The 19,000-nt window shown below is 42.3% G+C and overlaps 1 protein-coding gene across 11 annotated transcripts in view; it reads left to right on the top strand.

The window, feature by feature from the left end:
* Positions 1-19,000, top strand: part of PLXNB2 (plexin B2) — a 346,990-nt gene that overhangs the window by 126,294 nt on the left and 201,696 nt on the right. For 3 of the 11 annotated variants that reach the window (XM_075928308.1, XM_006122613.4, XM_075928302.1), the window contains one exon: positions 10,050-10,228. The exons of the other annotated variants lie outside the window; for them this stretch is intronic. The gene's annotated coding sequence lies outside the window, so the exon portion shown is untranslated. The remainder of the gene's footprint in view (positions 1-10,049; positions 10,229-19,000) is intronic. 11 annotated transcript variants of the gene reach the window in all.

Raw genomic sequence — 19,000 nt, 5'->3', positions numbered from 1 at the left:
ACCCTAGTTCGAACTAGGGTGGGTAATGTAGGCAACCAGAGTTGCAAATGAAGCCCGGGATTTGAATTTCCTGGGCTTCATTTGCAATTCCGGTTGCCTACATTACCACCCTAGTTCGAACTAGGGTGGTAGTGTAGACATACCCATGGTCTTTAAAGTGTCACCAGACTCCTCATTGTTCTAGCTCAGTGGCTCCCAACTTTTTTTATACCGGGGACTGGCAAACCCAGTCACAAACTTTTGGTGGACCAGTAACATTTTATTTGTATATTTGCATATCCATTATGCAAATGGTTCTTCCGCGTCTAGGAAGAGACCCCACCTCTGCAGGTTGGCTGAGAGGCAGAGCAGGACGCACCTCTCCTAACAGATATGGCCTGGCAGCCAGAGTTGGGAACTGCTATTCCAAGCTTTATCAAGTCACTTTCACAGCTGATAACGGATTTTTGTTGCTCTTCACCTCACTGGTAATATTCCAGAGTAACTTCAATGGGATCTTTTAGAAGATAAAAATATTCAAATCTGCTAAATCTAAAAGATCAGTTCCTACAAACTATGGGTAAATTTCCGCTAATTGCACAGAATGTTTGCCTGAATAAGAAATGAGTAAAAATGTAAGGACTTTGGGATATGGGACTGATGTATGGGAGCTAGTAATTAGATGGTTCCCAGGCTGTCTGTATGTTCTATGATAACATTGCATTTTCATCTATTTTTGTTCATAGGCTAAAGATGCTAATTTATAATTTGAATCAACAAGATTCTTTATTTTAAATTAGCAATATTTCAGTTATTGCTACTCTTTTGGCAAAGCAGAGGCATCCCTTGTATGTATAGGAAAGAGGTTGAAGATAGATTGAGTATTTTTGGTGTTTGTTAATCTAATCCAGCTGCCCTTTCTTGTTTATGAATTGAGAGATCTCTGGAGGAGGAGGATATCCAATTGCAGGAGGATGAGGAAAAGAATTCCTTAGGGAGGTTTAGGTTATTTATATATTCTCAGTATATCAAGAGATGGATAGTTCTACTGCTGTATCTTTTAATCTGTACTATAAAACATTTGTCTCCCTTCTGGTGTATCAATGGATATTGTCAGTTTGGTACGTGTACCTGAGAAACCGGAGAGGATTACACTATCCTGGGTGACTATCTGTGTACTTACTCTTGCATCTACAATAGCTGTTGGTTTAAATTGTAGATGTGATCGTAATCTTTAAGTAGTTTAAGGTGAGTCATGGAAGGATGGGGTAAGGATGGTCCTTTGTGGGGGGGTTACTTTAGAACTCAGATTAGCAATCACATCCGCAGGCATATGAAGATGAGCCAGTGCTACAAAGCTGAATTTTTATATCCTTGAATGGCGATAAAGTGCAATATGCTGTGAATTTTTGTTAGGGGGAAGAACATGTTTTCCCCTTGGGATCGGCCCATTCTGTTTGTCCTTCAGCTTACTCAGGAGAGGGACAAGTATCAGAGGGGTAGCCGTATTAGTCTAGATCTGCAAAAGTGACGAGTCCTATAGCACCGTATAGACTAACAGATGTATTCGAACATAAGCTTTCATGGGCAAAGACCCACTTCGTAAGATGCATGTAGTGGAAATATCCAGAGGCAGGTATAAATATGCAGGCCAGAAGCAGGCTAGAGATAACAAGGTTAATGCACTCAGGAAGGATGAGGCCCACTTCTAGCAGCTGATCTGGAGGTGTGAATACCAAGAGAGGAGAAGCTGCTTTTGTAGTTAGCGAGCCATTCACAGTCTTTGTTTAATCCTGAGCTGATGGTGTCAAACTTGCAAATGAACTGTAGCTCAGGAGTTTCTCTTTGAAGTCTAGTCTTGAAGTTTTTTTGCTGCAGTATATCTACCTTTAGATCTGCTATTGTGTGTCTAGGGAGACTGAAGTGTTCTCCTACAGGTTTTTGTATATTGCCATTCCTAATATCTGATTTGTGTCCATTTATTCTTTTACGTAGGGGCTTTCCAGTTTGGCTGATGTATATAGCAGAGGGGCATTGTTGGCATATGATGGCATATATTACATTGGTAGATGTGCAGGTGAATGAACCAGTGATGGTGTGGCTGATGTAGATATGTAGGCAGAGTTGGCACCGAGGTTTGTTGCATGGATTGGTTCCTGAGTTAGAGTTATTATGGTGCACTGTATAGTTGCTGGTGAGAATATGCTTCAGGTTGGCAGGCTGTCTGTGGGTGAGGACTGGCCTGCCTCCCAAGGCCTGTGAAAGTGAGGGATCATTGTCCAGGATGGATTGTAGATCACTGATGATCTGTGGGAGAGGTTTTAGCTGAGGACTGTGGGTGATGGCCAGTGGGGTTCTGTTGGTTTCTTGTCCCGCAGCAGGAGGCTTCTGGGTACACAGCTGGCTCTGTTAATCTGTTTCCTTACTTCCTCGTGTGAGTATCATAGTTTCAAGAATGCTTGGTGAAGATCTTGTAGGTGTTGGTCTCTGTCTGAGGGGTTGGAGCAAATCCGGCTGTACCTCAGTGCCTGGCTGTAGACAATGGATCATGTGGTATGTCCGGGGTGGAAGCTGGAGGCATGAAGGTAGGCATAGCGGTCGGTAGGTTTTCGGTATAGGGTGGTGTTTATGTGACCGTCAATTATTTGCACCATGGTGTCCAGGAATGTGATGTGGCAGGTGGCATTCCTTTGCTGGTGTATGTTTTATTTACTTGTCCATGTCCTAGGCTTTTACACTCTGGCTATCTAGTTATGCCATTGTGGTTTTATTTTTTTTATTTTTTTAAGGACATCTCCCAGGCCTTTCTGACACAATGAGAAGTCATTTTAAATGGAGGTTCCAAAGCACAAAGGGGGGAAAAGAAACAAACATCAAGGTGCCAACTCATGTGAGTTGAGAGGCTGCCCCAAATATTGGCAGTCACAAACCATCTAGGAGGTGCCAAAAAAAAAAGGCTTTTAGGTATTGACATAGTGAAGTATGTTGCATTTTTTTTGTATAATTAGATACTGAATGGGTTAAACATCTATAATCAACTGACTTACTTTGAAGGCTTGCTTCATAATTAAAAGTGGAGCTCACTTGTGAGGCAAGGACCTAGAGATATCAAAGGCCCTTTATTTAACATCGCCATTTTACAATTATGCCAAAATTCTTAATCCGCATAAATTACCTAGTTTTGAAGAGATGACCGAGTTTGTTTCAAGCTTGTTTGCATGATACCGTGTTGGGGAAGAGTAAATGATGCAGGAATGCTGTAAGGAACTTTGAGCTTGCTGTCATGCTGATAAAATTTGGTTATTGAAGTAAATAATATATTTTGGACAAATGAATATACATAAAGGAAATAAATGACATAGGTACTGTTCTCAAATATTTTTGCTGATATGTAGATCAATACTGGTAGACTTCAATAAATTGCAGTAAAACCCCCTGGGTTTTCTAGTGATCTGAAATTAAGAACTAGTTCTCAGACGAGTTCAGTTAGTTGAAAAAATGAAAACAAAAGGTTAAAATAAAATGGTCAAAGTAAGTCAATATGATTTCAGGTTATTGAAGCATTAGGATTTTAAGAGCATAAATATATAGGAGGGATTTCAAAGTCATCTCCAGGAGACATCAAGTAGTATAGGCAAATCAAAGAATAAATCGAACTATAGGCAAATCAAACTATAGGCAAATCAAAGAATAAATTGAAAAAGAATGTTAGCTGAGGGAGCTAATGTTAAAGACCTGCCATTTTGGAGTTTTTAAATACCTTTCTGGTGAGTCTTCAGAATTCATATTATAAAATGAAATTTTCAAAAACACCCTTTTAATAGCAGTAAGAATTCGGAATAGTTGCTTGATTCCTAATGAGGAAACTCCTTTAGGTTACTTTCAAAGACCAGGCTCCACCACAGAAAGTGAAATGTCCCATAAATTAAGAGGTAAACATTATACTTGAAAGGCTTGTATTTAGGTTAAATGTTGTAAGCAGTCCTGAATATCTGCCATGATTTGCCTCTTCCACATCCTCTAGAAAAATACTGATTGTAAAAGATGTACAGATCTTCAAAGGCAAAAGGAATATTTTGAAGTTAGTTCTCTAGGCAAAACTAAATGTGTTGCCCCTCTGAGTGAGAGAGAGTTTTTTCTCCCCACAATACTAGCACATAATAAACAAGTATTGTTGCCAACCTGAGCCATCGTCAATAATTGAGGCTCCAAATCATATATTTGGCTTTAAACATAATGAGATGTAAAAAAAGTAATAAATGAGGTTATTTTAGTCTTTTTTGATCTTTCAAAGTTACTTGCAATTTTTTTTCCATAACTTTGAGCATTAGAAAAGTTAGTTACCGTGGCAATATCAACTTTTAATTTATCATCTGACTGAAGGAGCTGGGGATCCTCAAACTTTTGAATTGGCAACGCAGAGCCACTGATGTATAGCTGTCTATCCATAAACTATTAGCTGCAGCAGTACAGATGACTTCCAAAAAGTGAGAGATACCCAGTTAAAGTAAGATTACTGGCCGAGAGAATCATGCATTATATATAGTAAAGTACAGATATTTGCAGATGTTGTTATTTGAAGGCTAAATCAGATTGAAATCTGTGGTCTATACGCTCTGTACAAATGAAATCAAATGTCTGATAAAGGTTAGCATTAGCTAGGCTTGGCCCGTTTCTAACTGATGGTAACCAGAGCACAGAAACCCAGCCAGCCCCCTTCTCTTATCTCTTTGTCCAAGGCAGGGGTGTCCAAACTTTTTTCAAAGAGGGCCAGATTTGAAGAAGTGAACATGCGTGAGGGCCGTCCCTGCACTCTTAGCCCCATGGCGGAGGGCCCGCAGGGTCGGAGGCGGGCGGAGAGCGCAGGGCATGCCGGCCTCACGGCGGCCCGGGGGCAGGGCGAACCCACAGCCGAGCGGGGGAGCGGGGCTGCGGACGTGCCCTACAGGGCAGGCTCTAGGACCGCAGAGGCTATGGGCGGCGGCAGCGCGGCCGGAAGCGGCGCGCTGGACGCGCCAGTTCAGAAGAGCGCCGGGGAGCCAGGAGAGGGGGAGGAAGCGGGGGCCGTATTAAATCGGAACACGGGCCGCAATTGGCCCGCGGGCCGGACTTTGGACATGCCTGGTCCAAGGTTTAGTCCCTGTCACTCACTCTTCTTCCCCTCCCTTCCTTCTATCCGTCCTGTCCCTGGCTCATCTCCACCTCCCTCCTCAACCTCCAGCCAGGCTCCCTCTGCTCAGAGACTGGGATGAGCAGACAAGTAGCCTGGCTAGGGGGTAGGAGTAACCTGTCTGTCTAGAGGCCAGTGGAGGTTAATGAACAGTCGGCTCCCCCGGCCTCGTGGTAACTGAACTTTTGGTGTCTGGTCAGTACATTTCTCTGGACATTGCCCAGTCCCCTTGTTGGCCACTTTCTGGCTGAATACTAGGCACCTGGCAACCCTGAGTAGCATTTAGACACAGAAGCCAAAAACAGGACTGTCCAAGTATAACCCAGATGTCCATACCCTAGATCATGGGTGGCCAAATCGTGGCTCTTGAGCCGCACACAGTTCTTTGCTCAAAGAAATGCATTTTTGCTAGTTCTAAGCCACACATCAGGACTGCTCATGGCTGGCCGCTCTGCGCACGCACCCCAGCGCCTGGCGGGAGAAGTGCATGGGGGCTCTGGTGAGACCCAGAGCACGTGGAGAGGTCTGGGGGTGCTTGGCTCTCAGGGAGGGGTGAGGCATTGGGTTAGAGCACGGGTGCTGAAGCACTTTGCCTGGTACTGAAGTTAGACTTACCAGTCTGTAATTGCCAGGATTGCCTCTAGAGCTCTTTTAAAATATTGGTTAGCTATCTTCCAGTCATTAGGTACGGAAGCCGATTTAAAGCCGATTTAACCACAGATAACAGTTCTGCAATTTCCCATCTGAGTTCATTTAGAACCCTTGGATGAATGCCATCCAGTCCCGATGATTTCTTAACGTTAAGTTTTTCTATTTGTTCCAAAACCTCCTCTAATGACACTTCAGTCCAGGACAGTTCCTCAGATTCATCACCCACAAAAGACGGTGCAGATTTGGGAATATCCCTAACGTCCTCAGCTGTGAAGACTGAAGCAAAGAAATCATTTATTTTCTCTGCAATGGCTTTATCGTCCTTGATTGCTCCTTTTGTATCTCGGTCGTCTAGGGGACCCAGTGGCTTTTTATCAGGCTTCCTGCTTCTAGTGTACTTAAAAAACCTTTTGCTATTGCTTTTTGAGTTTTTGGCTAGCTGTTCCTCAAAATCTTTTTTTGTTTTTCTTATTTTTACACTTGATTTGACAGTGTTTATGTTCCTTTCTATTTATCTCACTAGAATTGGACTTCCACTTCTTGAAAGATGGTTTTTTGTCCCTCACTGCTTCTTTTACATGGTGGTTATGCCACGATGACTTTTTTAGGTCTCTTACTATGTTTTTTAATTTGGTGTATACATTTAAGTTGGGCCTCTGTTATGGTATCTTTAAAAAGTCTCCATGCAGCTTGAAGAGATTTGGCTCTAGTCACTGTGCCTTTTAATTTCTGTTTAACTAACCTCCTCATTTTTGTGTAATTCCCCTTTTTGAAATTAAATGCCAGAGTGCTGGACTGCTGAGGTGTTCTTCCCACCACAGGACTGTTAAATGTCTTTATATTATGGTCACCATTCCCAAGTGGTCCTGTAATAGTTATCTCCTGGACCTGATCCTGCGCTTCACTCAGGACTAAATTAAGAATTTTCTCTCCCCTTGTGGGTTCCTGTACCAGCTGCTCCAAGAAGCAGTCATTTAAGCTATTGAGAAATTTTATCTCTGCTTCTCTTCCTGAGGTGGCATGTACCCAGTCAATATGGGGGATAATTAAAATCGCCCATTATTATAGATTATTTTATTTTGGTGGCCTCTATAATCTACCTTGGCATTTCAATGTCAGTATCACTGTCCTGGTCAGGTGGGCGATAATATATCCCTACTGCTAAATTCTTATTATTGGAGCATGGAATTACAGGCAGTCCCCGGGTTACGTACAAGATAGGGACTGTAGGTTTGTTCTTAAGTTGAATTTGTACGTAAGTCGGAACTGGCGTCCAGATTCAGCCGCTGCTGAAACTGACCAGCGGCTGACTACAGGAAGCCCGAGGCAGAGTTTCTCTGCCCTGGGCTTCCTGGAATCAGCCACTGGTCAGTTTCAACAGCAGCTGAATCTGGACGCCTGGGACAGAGCAGCTGGGGTGCTGCCGGGTAGGTCCCCGCAGCGCCACACCTCGGCACTGCGGGGACCAACCCGGCAGCGCCCCAGCTGTTCTACCACAGGCGTCCGCAAGAAAAGCCTGGTCTGCTGGGGGGGCACTAGCTGTGCCCCCCCCCCCCCCCCCCCCCAGCAGACCAGGGAGACGCGGAGCAGCTTTTCTCGCCCTGGAGGATGCGGGCGGTGGGACCGCCGTGCGTCCTCCGGGGCGAGAAAAGCCCCGTTCGTAAGTACGGATCCGACATAAGTCGGATCCGCATAACCCGGGGACTGCCTGTACTATCCATAGCAATTCTATTGAACATGTTGATTAATTTAAGATTTTTATTTCATTTGATTCTTTGTTCTCATTCACATACAGTGCCATTCCGCCACCCACACGGCCTACTCTATCCTTCCGATATATTTTATATCCCGGTATGATTGTGTCCCACAGATTTTTGGCTATTAGAGGGGTATCCAAGTTTGTCTGTAGAGTATAAACTTAAAAAACAAAACCTGAGTTTTGTCCACAAAAGTTCATGATACCATATACATGTTTTGTTAGTCTTTAAAGTGCTACCATGCTATTTGTTGTGTTTTAAGTTTATCAAAGGCTATTGTTTGCCACGCTGAAACAATTATTCTGAGATACAAGTCTCTTCCTTATTGTTTTTGAACTGCTCATATTTGCAGTCTAGGGCAGACCTGAATTTTTAGAACTATAAAGAAGCCATAATCTTCATAAGTTTAAAAAAAAAAGGAGTAAACCATAGCAGAGATCAAAAAGCTTGGGTTGAAACAGCCACTTCAAATTGTGCTAATTTACTTCCCAGTTCTGTTTAATTTTAAAAAACTCAGAGGACATTATAGGGCAGTAGTGTTAAATTTATAATGCATGATGGGGATGCTTTTTTTTAGTGTGAAAATATTACGGTATTTTAAAAGGTGGGGTTTTTTTGTTTTGTTTGTTTGTTTGTTTTTAAATTTGATGTTTGTTCCTTGTCAGGGTCTCTGAAGATCTATGGACTGACCATGAATTTTTTCAGTGACTAGAGACTTTTTTGTTGTTTTTTTTTCCAAAATGTCCTGTAATGGTATCACTACATTTTGTGTACTATATCAATTTTTATTTATCTATCTATATATATAAATAAACAAGGCTCGACAAATTATAGAAAAACCTACTCGCCAGACAGAAAAAGGACTCGCCACCCCCACCGCGTGACCCCCACTGCGCAGGTGTGTGCCACCCATAGAATGGGACGACCAGAACAGCATATTTGATTCTGTGACGGGGCGGGGCCATTCCGCAGCGGCGAGGACGACCCGCCCTGCACTTGCAACGGTGCCGACCCCCATGCTGCACGGGGAGTGCGACATTCTGACAACGGTCTGCGCCGCTTGCTCCCATGCGTCCACCCAGCTGAGCGGCAGGCGGGGGGAGCTGAGTCCTGAGACGGGAGACGGAAGTAGGGGCGAGGCTGCACCTGGACTTAGGGCATGGCCAGAGTGTGCTTTTGTCCCTGATGTCAGGGTGAGAGGTGCCGGCGCAAAAGCATCGCATTGGAAAGAGGAGCAGAAGAGAGGAGGGAGGAGAGTAACCGAGGAAGAGGGAAGAAAAGAGGCGTAGAGGAGTGAAGGGTGAGAGCAGAGGAGAGTGGAGGGGGACGGGAGACGGAGGAGGTCAGAGAAGGCAGGAGGGAGACGGGGAGTGGAGCAGAGCGTGAGGGCAGAGGACGTGAAAGGAGAAGAGGAGATAGGAAGCAGCCCAGGACGGGGCTCCTTAGTGTCTCCGCTCTGGGCTGCTTCCTACCTCTGCTTCTCCTTTCAAGTCCTCTGCCCCCATGCTCTGCTCCATTCCCCGTCTCCCTCCTGCCTTCTCTGACCACCTCGTCTCCCGTCCCCCTCCTCTTTCACCCTTCACTCCTCAGCCCACCGCCGTTTTCGAGCTTACTCCTCTGTTCTCCCCTCTCTCTCCATTACTCTCCTCCATCTCCTCTCCCCTCTGTCTTCCTCCGCCGCTCTCCTTTTGAATGCGGTGCTCTCTTGCGCCAGCGCCTCTCCACCTGACGCCAGGGACGCACGCACACTCCAGCCCCGCCCTACACCCTTGTGCGGCCCTGCTTCCAGCTCCCGTCCCAAGACTTGGCCCCCCTGCCCGCCACTCAGCTGGGTGGCCGCACGGGAGCAGGTGGTGCAGCACGGGGGTCGGCGCCATTGAAGTGCGGGGCAGGTCGCCCTTGCTGCCGCGGGACGGCTCCGCCCTGTCACAGCTCGCCAGCTGCCAAAATCTACTCACCATGGGCGAGTGGATTTGTTGAGCCCTGAAAATTAAGACGTAATACATGGCTCTTTGCACTCTATCCATAGCAATTTTGGCTTTTCATCTCTTAACTGGTTGGCCATCTCTGCCCTAGATTTAGCTCTTTTAAAAAAAAATAGGATTACTCTCTTATTAATATAATAAAAATATTTTCATAATGAGTACAATTAGAATTAAGTATTATAAATATATTCCCAAATATTCCATTTCTAGGTTTATAATCTGTACTATGCAGCCTGATAAAGGCCTAATACAAATACTGATGCAAAAATTCAGAACAGATTATTCTTGGTAGTGCTTGAAAGTGAGAAATGAAAGTGGAGTAATAACAGACTTCAAAGTAAGATCTAGCCTCCTGACCACAGGTCTATGAATAAGTGAGTAAAAATTTGAGTCTTTTTAAAATCACAGTAGAAACTTGCATTAGCAACTATTCCAGAAGAGAAGTCTGGAAATGCTATTAAATACAATGCCTGCCAGCATTAATTTACATTTTTTTGATCACTACAGGTCAGCTCTAAACATGCCATTCTCTTCCTTGAAATGAGCTGAAAGCCACATACTGCTTAAGTGGTTCTGCATAAAATATTTATGCGTTTAGTGTTCATCACACATTAGTCACTGGAAAACTACGTTCTCTTTAATGTCTACTATTGAAACATCAATGCAACCACTTGTTTTTTTTATAAGTAAGTACTGCAAATTATTGATTTTTTTTTTTATAAATACTCCAGTATAATTTTCAGTCTCTTTAATATGTTTAATATGTGTAGTGTGATCAAAGTACAGTTTCCTCTAAAATTAAACTTCTAATTTTGAGGTGGTTGATATAGAAAGGAAATAACCCAGTTTCATTAAGCAAAACACAAACTGGGGAAGTCGGATGTTTGTTGCTAAATTGTGCCCTTGATAAGGTGGAGATTTTAAAGGCAAAAAAGGCAAATTATTGTTGTCTAATTTGTAAACTGATTTTATATGTGTAATATAGGGAACATGCAAAACGAGCACCTTTTAAAACATGTTTATTAATTAAATAAAACTGACATATTTTGAGGATACATTTAGTGGGGACACTTGCTTTTTGAAAATAGCATGAGATCCTGGCAGCATCTATAATGTGTTCTTTATTCTATCTTGGCCTCTCATTACCACCTGCAAGAGGATAGGCTTTTTTCCTGAAACTTGCTAATTGTATAAGCTCTCCATACCCATCTTGCATCTTTTACAGATGCATCACATCACATCACATAGCTACCATTGTGAGTTTTGCCTGTGCAAAACTCAGCTTCCCTTCATTGCTGTCCTACTAACAAGAACAGTGGACTGTCAGGAGAATAGTTTGTCAAGTAATGTGATAATCAGTGGGGAGAGAGGCTGTGTTTCTTAAGGGAGGGAATAGAGAAAAGCTGGCAAATCTCTTCTAAAAAGAATCTAATTGAATATTTTAAAAATTGCTTGGACAAACATAATTGGCTTGAGGGAGCATAATCCCCCAGGAGCATATAAAAATATTCCACCTTCGTTATTTGTTGACATTCATTATAGTAAGGAGGAAAAAATACTATTGATTTGCTGCATTTGTGTGTCTATGCAGAATGCAATGAGTCTACTGTTATAGGTAGAGAATGCTGTGTACGCTTAGATGCTGTGTACTGTTGCCAGGTGTCCAGTATTGACCTGGACAGTCCGGTATTTTCACATCCTGTCCAATTAAAAAAAAAAATCAGAAAATACTGGACACCTAAAATGTCGGGTATTTTCTGCTCTCTCCCTCTTCCCCCCCCCCCCCCCCCCCAAACCAGGAGGTGAACATACCAGATACCTGGCAACCCTACCACACTCAGGAACTGGGCCCAGTCCCCCACCCCTGACCTAGCCCCCGAGCCCTCCCCGGACTCCCTCCCCCCCAAGTCCTCTCTCCTCCCCACTTACCTGGTTCTGCAGGGGAGCGCTCTTCCTGCACAGAGAAGAAAACAAGATGGCTGCCAGCAAAGAAAAAAACAACCCAAAGGCCTTAAAAGGGCCATGCTGGTGTGTTTGTATTTTTGCTTAATAACTGTCGGGGTCCTTCCCACCTCCCCCCCCCCCTTTTTTTTCAATAGCATTTTTTTGTGGAGGATGCGTGCGTTTGGTATTTTTGGTTAAACCATCTGGCAACCCTAATGCTGTGTGAGGATGCAATATTGAAGAAACTTTTTCTAAGTTAGCTGCTCCTCTCCGATCAGATTAAAAGTACAAATTCTGCTGAAAGAGGAGAAGTGTTAGCCAGCTGTAATGGATTGAAATTACTCAAAGTAAATACTTCAGTTCTTACAATCCTATTACTTTCTTGTGTAGTCAAACTTAACTATATATTTCATGCTTGCAGTTATCCTTACAATTACCCTGTGTTGGAATGGTGTAAATTATTTAATCAAGAACATGTAAGAAGAAAACATAAAATTATCACTGATAAAGCTTGCAGATGACCCAAAAATTGAGCAGTGGTAAAGAACGACAGGAAGAACATTGATAAATGTGAGAGTGTTCAGAGAAAAGCTATGAGAAAGACTAAAGGATTAGAAAACATGTTTTATAGTGGTAGACTCAGAGAGCTCAATCTGTATCTTAAAAAGAGGGTTAAGGGGTAATCTTCATTACTATCTACTAGTAACTACATGGGAAACAAATATTTAATAATGGTCTCTTCAGTCTACTGGAGAATGGTATAACACAATCAAATGGCCGGAAGTTGAAGTTGGACAAATTCAGAATGAAATAAGTGTTATTCACCACTGGAACAAATTTACCACGGTCATAGAAGATTTCTTCATCACTGACAATTTTTAAATCAAGATTGGATTTTTTTTCTCTCAGAATTATTTTGGGGAGGTGCTATGGTGTGTGTTTTATATAGGGTACCGGCGGATGATCACAGTGGCATCTTGTGGCCTTGAATTCTATGCACCTATAAGATCAGAACTCACAGCACCATTTTGAAGAGGACCTACAAAATATGCCTCCTCCAAACACAACTTCAAATGTAATAGCTTCATCCCCTGTAATCTTACAGAACAGTTAATGAGGAGGTGGTGATGATTCACATAACCTGTTTGATATAACTGTGTGGAGTACAGTGTAGTAAGGGATGTCTGAAGAAAGGACATCCATTTACTCATGATGTTGTCTAATGTCTAGCTAACATGTTTGCAAAATTCTTTACGGGGACTGTTGTCAAATAAAACAGGAACCAGGGGACTACTGTAAAAGTTAAGTGAATTTCAGGAATACTTCATTAGTTTGTCTCCCTTCCTTCTCTTCCTGTGCCCTACCTACCTTAACTACAGAATCCAGAGCACCCAGAAATATTAATATACAGCAAGTGCCCAAAACAAGTTTCATTCCTTTGACTTCTAAACTAGAGGTATTGAAACATTATCTGACAAGGAAACAGTAAAACAAAGGAGCAGAAACTCATTTACTTAACTCAGCTAAAAAGCATCTTTTTTATTTTGCCCTTCCGTTTCTTTCTCTCCTTCCAAGTCTAAATCATTCTCTTTATTTGATGTTCATATATCTCTTATTGTTAAAGTTGCCTGAATGAGTGTCATTCTAGACCTCCATTCTGCCCTCCCTTTGTTACTGTTTGCCTTTATGCTTTCATCTCTTCTTTTAAAGAGCAGATATTTCTCTTGAATAAGGAATTGCCATGAGCCAGCAAAACAGTTCACAATCCTTTCAGACGATCAGTGTGTTGTGTCTCAGTTCGGTAATTATTCCTCATAATTTTATTTTTTTAAAGAAAAACAAAGTCAAGTAAATGCATAATGATTCATCATGTACGAGCCTGTAGAGCTAGCATTTTTAAAGTATCAGGTATATATTCACAGTAGCATATATGTTTCAAGTACCCACGATAATATGGTGAATAGCTAGATCTCCTATCATGATAGCTTTTATATTTGACAGCATTAGGAAATGCTCTTTCATGGAGTATGATTCTAATCTTCTCTCAGAAATTGTGTGTTATATTGACTTGATGTTGAAGTGGATACGGTTATCCAAACTGGCCCTATTAATGATAATGCTTAGCACTTTATATCTTCAAAGTGGCTTAAAAACATTAACTTATCATTAATCATGAAATAGCTCCCTTGAGAATGTCCAGAACTATTCTGCTATGCAGTGCGAAGTACACTTATCATTTAAATAATATAATAAAAATTTGATGATGAAGTGCACTTGCTCAAGACCATCACAGAGTTTATATTTGAACATCCTGATTTTTTTTCTTAGATTGAAAATTATTTGTAGGAAGGGATGTAATAACAGGACTATGCATACGGTGTCCTAAGAGTCCCGTTTTTGACTGGGTTCTCTAGTCTTGTTAAATACACACTCCCAGGCGCAGACAGTAGTTCCAGTCTATGCTGAGTCTGCTAGATGCTGCTTGCCTGTCATAAAATCATATTTACAAACATCTTTCTTAAAGAATCCAAACCAACTGCATATAGATAAACTTCAAGCTATTTTGTCCATTCATACCCTTGTTTTGATATTAAGTGGTTATTGGAACACTTTCCTGATTCTATATTCTTTATTGGCAATGTCTAAGTCTATATAACCATATTTTTCATTGCTAGCCCTTAACTGTACTGTTGCTGTGTACTGTTGAATAGCTGTCAATGTTCACTTCAGAGATGTATGAACATACAGAATGTTGTTCAGAAAGGAATTTGAGAATCTTTCTGTCTTCCTGGCAGTAGATCTTTATAAAGTCACTATCATTATTTTTAGAGGGAGCAATAAATTCATATACCTCCAATAAATATCTCCCTGTTGTAATTGTTTTTGGAAATAGATGTTATTTCCTCAGGGAGGTGGTGGTGGAGAAACTCAAGAGTAATAAACCATGCTTACACTATTCTCCTATTTATGTAAGGCATAGGATTTAATTGAGCTAATTCCACCTCTGTATGCAGAGGCAAAATATTTCATTATATTTGGTGAAGACCACAGAACACACTTAGGAATTTTATTCAAGTGCAGTGAATTCTGAGATAGACCAGCTATATTTCTGAGACCTTTCCCTCTAACCTTTTCCCCCACTGTGTTCTAGCTTCTTTGTTTCTGAGCTTAGGGAAACCAAGAAATGTTTTTTCTCAGTGATGTAGTGGTCCATTAAATTGAATGTTCTTTAAGCTAAACCAAAATATTTGACCTATTGTATCGGTTCTATTTGAATGTTTAAATGGTCTGTGGTTTTATGATGAATTTCAAATGACTTCAATCAGTCAATGCTTTCAGAATGTAAACTGGCCCGGGTCTTAAGAGCTGCCGTAGCTACTGAAAATTACCTTCCTAGACACATTAACAGGAAAGAGAGCATCTTACGCAGTGCCTACTATTACCTGTAGGAATAGTTCTGCCTAACAGCTCAGATTTGCCTGTTTGTGTAGCAGAAATGAACAAGCATTTGTCCTATTATGTTAATGCCACCAAACCATGTATGAAGACACTGGGCAAATTAGTGTTCTTTATTCATTTTGTGGCTAAAAGCTTTGTGAAGAGCAGCTTGCTCTGTCTCTGGGAATCACAAAGTTTATCCATTAAGCCTGGATAAATATACTTTGGGCCAGAGAACTATGTGGAGATTGAGGACACAGAGGCAGAGTCCACACTTGAGTCCATGGGTAAGGCACGGAGCTGTGTAACACCTCTGTGATTCCTACTAGGGTGGAGTAAAGGCTCCATATGAAAATTTGAGGCCATTTGATCTGTGTAATTGCGGAACATCCTGCTACCCCCTGCATTTCCCTTACTTGCTTCCTAGGTCTGTCACACAGTACAGCTCTGCCCTGCCTACCAACAGCAGCAGAGTTGCTTTTTCAATCGTCAATTCATGAGTATCAGAACAACTGTGGTTAGTTTTCATTCGGGGGAAAACATCACTTTTAAATGCATACATCTCGCTTGTTCATAAACATCAGCAGTAGTATACTCCTAATTCTGTCAGATTTGACATGAAAATAGAAGGGAAAATAGTTTAAGAATATGGTTTTGCATTGCATGTTATGCCACTGTCAATTGTTCTGTTTAGTTTTCCATTTCCTACATATATTCTTTCCATCTTAGCAGCATTTTATTCCCCCCTCCTAACTGTACTTTTTATGATGCTTAAGAAATATATCCTTCACTTACTACTTTGTGCATCAGCCTCACTTATGGTCTAATTCCATCTAGAATAGTTTAGTTTAATGTCTGTATAATAGAGGCTGGAAAGAAGTGTGTTTCAAGAAAGCGTTGTGAGCTTGCTAGTTGGTCACAGCTGCTCTATACCTGATTAATATTTCTTACTCAAATGATGACTTCACTTGCAGTACCATGTCATAATTTATTTGCTTCTAACCATGAAGAAATAGTGAGTGTGTGTGAATCAATGATCCTGGTAAACTTGACATTTTATAATGATCAAGCAACTTTGCTTTGTTTAACAACCTATTAAAATATATGGACATGTTTTTGTTAACTTCCAGGAGGGCAGCTTTTATTGGTTAATTTGAAGCTAGATAATTTCATGGAATTTTTGCACTCTGTTACAGATTAGGAGACACAAGAATGAGAGAGACAGAGAGTAGTACTGATATGCTCTAGTATATCGTTCTTAACTTTGCTTGCCAAAAATGGCATCAGCATTTTGTTTCAATAAATATAAACTGAAGTGGCATTGTGGAATTTTGGGTTTATTTTTGTACAGATTATGCATGTTTTTTACATGAGAAGGTCTGACAATAATAGTATAATGATAGTAGACACTGAGATTCAAAAAGTTAAAACAATATAACCACTTAAACACAAATTGTCAATATCCACATATACAAGTAAATATCCTAACATCAATAAGTTCTTGAGGCATTTTTCTTACATTGCTTATTTCTCAATTTCTATTTTTAATGAAAATATTTATATTCTTGGTTTGTGTGTGTGGAGAAATTTGTGTTTACCAACATTTCCTAGCTAAAAATTTAGTCCTTACAAGCCTACATTTTGACAGTTGTATTATGATCTGTACCTGGGTCCAGCAGTTCTCTTCTGACTATATTAGGGTTGCCAGGTGTCCAGTATTGACCCGGACAGTCTGATATTTTTGCCTCCTGTCTGGTAAAAAGTATTCTGAAAATACCAGACACCTAAAATGTCCGGTATTTTCTTTTTTTCCCCTGCCCCAGCCCTCCTCCCTCCCTCAGATCCCCTGCTTACCTGGTTCCACAGGGAAGCTGCGTTCTGGCTTGATCAAGAAAAAATGGCCACCGACAAAAGCCTAAAGACCAAGGGGAAGCAATGCCTTCCCTAGGTCTTAGTGCTCAGCCTCTCCCCTGTTCCTATTCCTATTCTGACTGTGTACGCACTGAAAGGGCCATGCTGTTTTATTAATGCTGTTAAATTTTTGTTTCTCAACAACTTTGGTCCCCCCCCCCCCAACTCAACAGAATTTTTTCCGTGGTGTGGGTATTTTTTGGGGGGGGGGGGGAAGGAGGGAGAAGTGTTTGGTATTTTTGGTTAAACCATCTAGCAACCCTACTAGGGATGCCAGGTAGATACTGCCAAAAAACTGGACACACTTGATTGTGGGCGGGGGACGGGAGTGGGGTGGCTGGCCAGGAGGTGGGCGGGGCAGGAAGCAGAGCTGGCGGGGGAGGGGAGGTCAGAGGCTGCAGGGCTGGATGGGAGGAGGGGGGCCTGGAGGAAGGGGGGCAGGAAGCAGACTTGGCGGGGGGGGGGGGGGGTGCAGCCGGAGTCCTTTGGGCCGCACCCTTGGCAGGCACTCCTTTTAGTTGCATGCAAAAACCAGGTGGGGGCGGGGGAGGGACTGGGAGCCACTCCCACTGCCCGGCTTCTGCATGCAACCAGATGCTCCCAGCTGGGAGGCGGGGCTGCGATCGGCGCTGGGAGTCTCTGGTCGCGTGCAAAAGCCGGGTGGGGGCAGTGGCTGGGAGTCCCGCCCCGCCTGGCTTTTGCATACGACCACAGGGGTCTCAGTTGCTCCTCCGCCCATGCCAGGCTTCCGTCCGGTGCTCAGCCCAAAATTCAGAAAATACCGGACACTGCACATGTCCGGTATTTTCTAAATTTTTCTACCGGACAGAGGGCACAAATACTGGACTGTCCAGTAGAAAACTGGACACCTGGCAACCCTAAACCCTACTGACTATTTGACTAAACATGGGGGTTTCCCCCCTAGCAATACTGTAACAGTAATAATAATGGAAAGCTTTTTTGAACACCATTTTCCACTTAAGTTGTTGAGTACATGATTGACCTTTATCATTCATGTGAATAGGAAGACATAGGTGATTGTATGCATTTGTCTTAAAGTTGTTCTTTGGAATCACTCCAGTTGGTACTGTGGTTCAGTGCACCAGCCTTTCCATTTAGGAGGCCTATGGTCAAATTCTGTTTGACTGAGAAAAGGGGGTTGTTTTATTATTCATGTAGTGGATGCAAATCTAAGTAAAAGAAACACTTCACTGCAATGATTTCTGTTACGCTGAGCCCCTGACTTACCAAATGGTTGCCTCAGATGAGGCTTTGATATGCATTGCTATAGCTATCAGCCAGGACAAGTACATACATCTGGTTTAGTCTAACTATACAATGCTGCCCTGTCCAATCTAACTTATTTTGAGGTGTTCATAACTGCCATCTTAAATAAGGACGTAAGCCTCCCAATACTAAAATCAAGATAAGATTCTGAACTGAACTCTGCAACTATTAATCTCACTAATATGCTCTTAGTCTTCTCTTGAGTGAGTGCTCATTAATGCTGCCTGCAGTTTGGGCTGTGGGCAGTGTGAATAGCAGTGCACAGCAAAGTGCTGCACCAAAATTCCCCAGTGTGGATGCCATGTGTGGGAACTAAAGGGTTCCTAGTTTGCATTACAGTAATACTGTTTGAAGGAAGCTAGTTTTAACACATACTAGAAGCTGTTTATTTTGCCTCAATGTATCTACATAGGGAGTTACAGTGCAGCACCTTGGTGTGCACTGTTATTAAATCCCCATAGTTTGAACTGCAGGCTATAAACACTACAGTTTACGCTGTTATAAGTTACATTGCTTAGTGGTGTAAATAAGACCTCCCCCTGAGTGACCTAAGTTACATCGGCCCAAGAGCCTGTATGAACAGTGCTATGCTCCTGCCAAGTGTTTGGGCTGGAATAATTCAATGGTCAGGAGAGCTTTCTGTTGTTGACTTAGAATGTCTGCAGTAAGCAGTACTAAAATGGCGTCAATGTAAGCTCTGTAGCGTAGCCAGACCCAGAATAAGCTATCACCAGCAGGAGTTAAGGGTTACGCAAATCAGTCCACTTGTAAGGACGGGGGGGGGGGGGGGGGGAGAGAAGGAGGGAAGGGAAGGGAAGGGAAGGGGGAGAGAGAGAGAGATATTAAACCAGACGCTGCAGAAAAAAATTATACTGAGT

Source organism: Pelodiscus sinensis, chromosome 1 (genome assembly GCF_049634645.1).
Source record: "Pelodiscus sinensis isolate JC-2024 chromosome 1, ASM4963464v1, whole genome shotgun sequence".
In the NCBI taxonomy this organism is placed as follows: Eukaryota; Metazoa; Chordata; order Testudines; family Trionychidae; genus Pelodiscus; species Pelodiscus sinensis.
The sequence above is the reverse complement of the archived record's forward strand: the minus strand, read 5'-3'. Positions and strand labels throughout refer to the sequence as shown.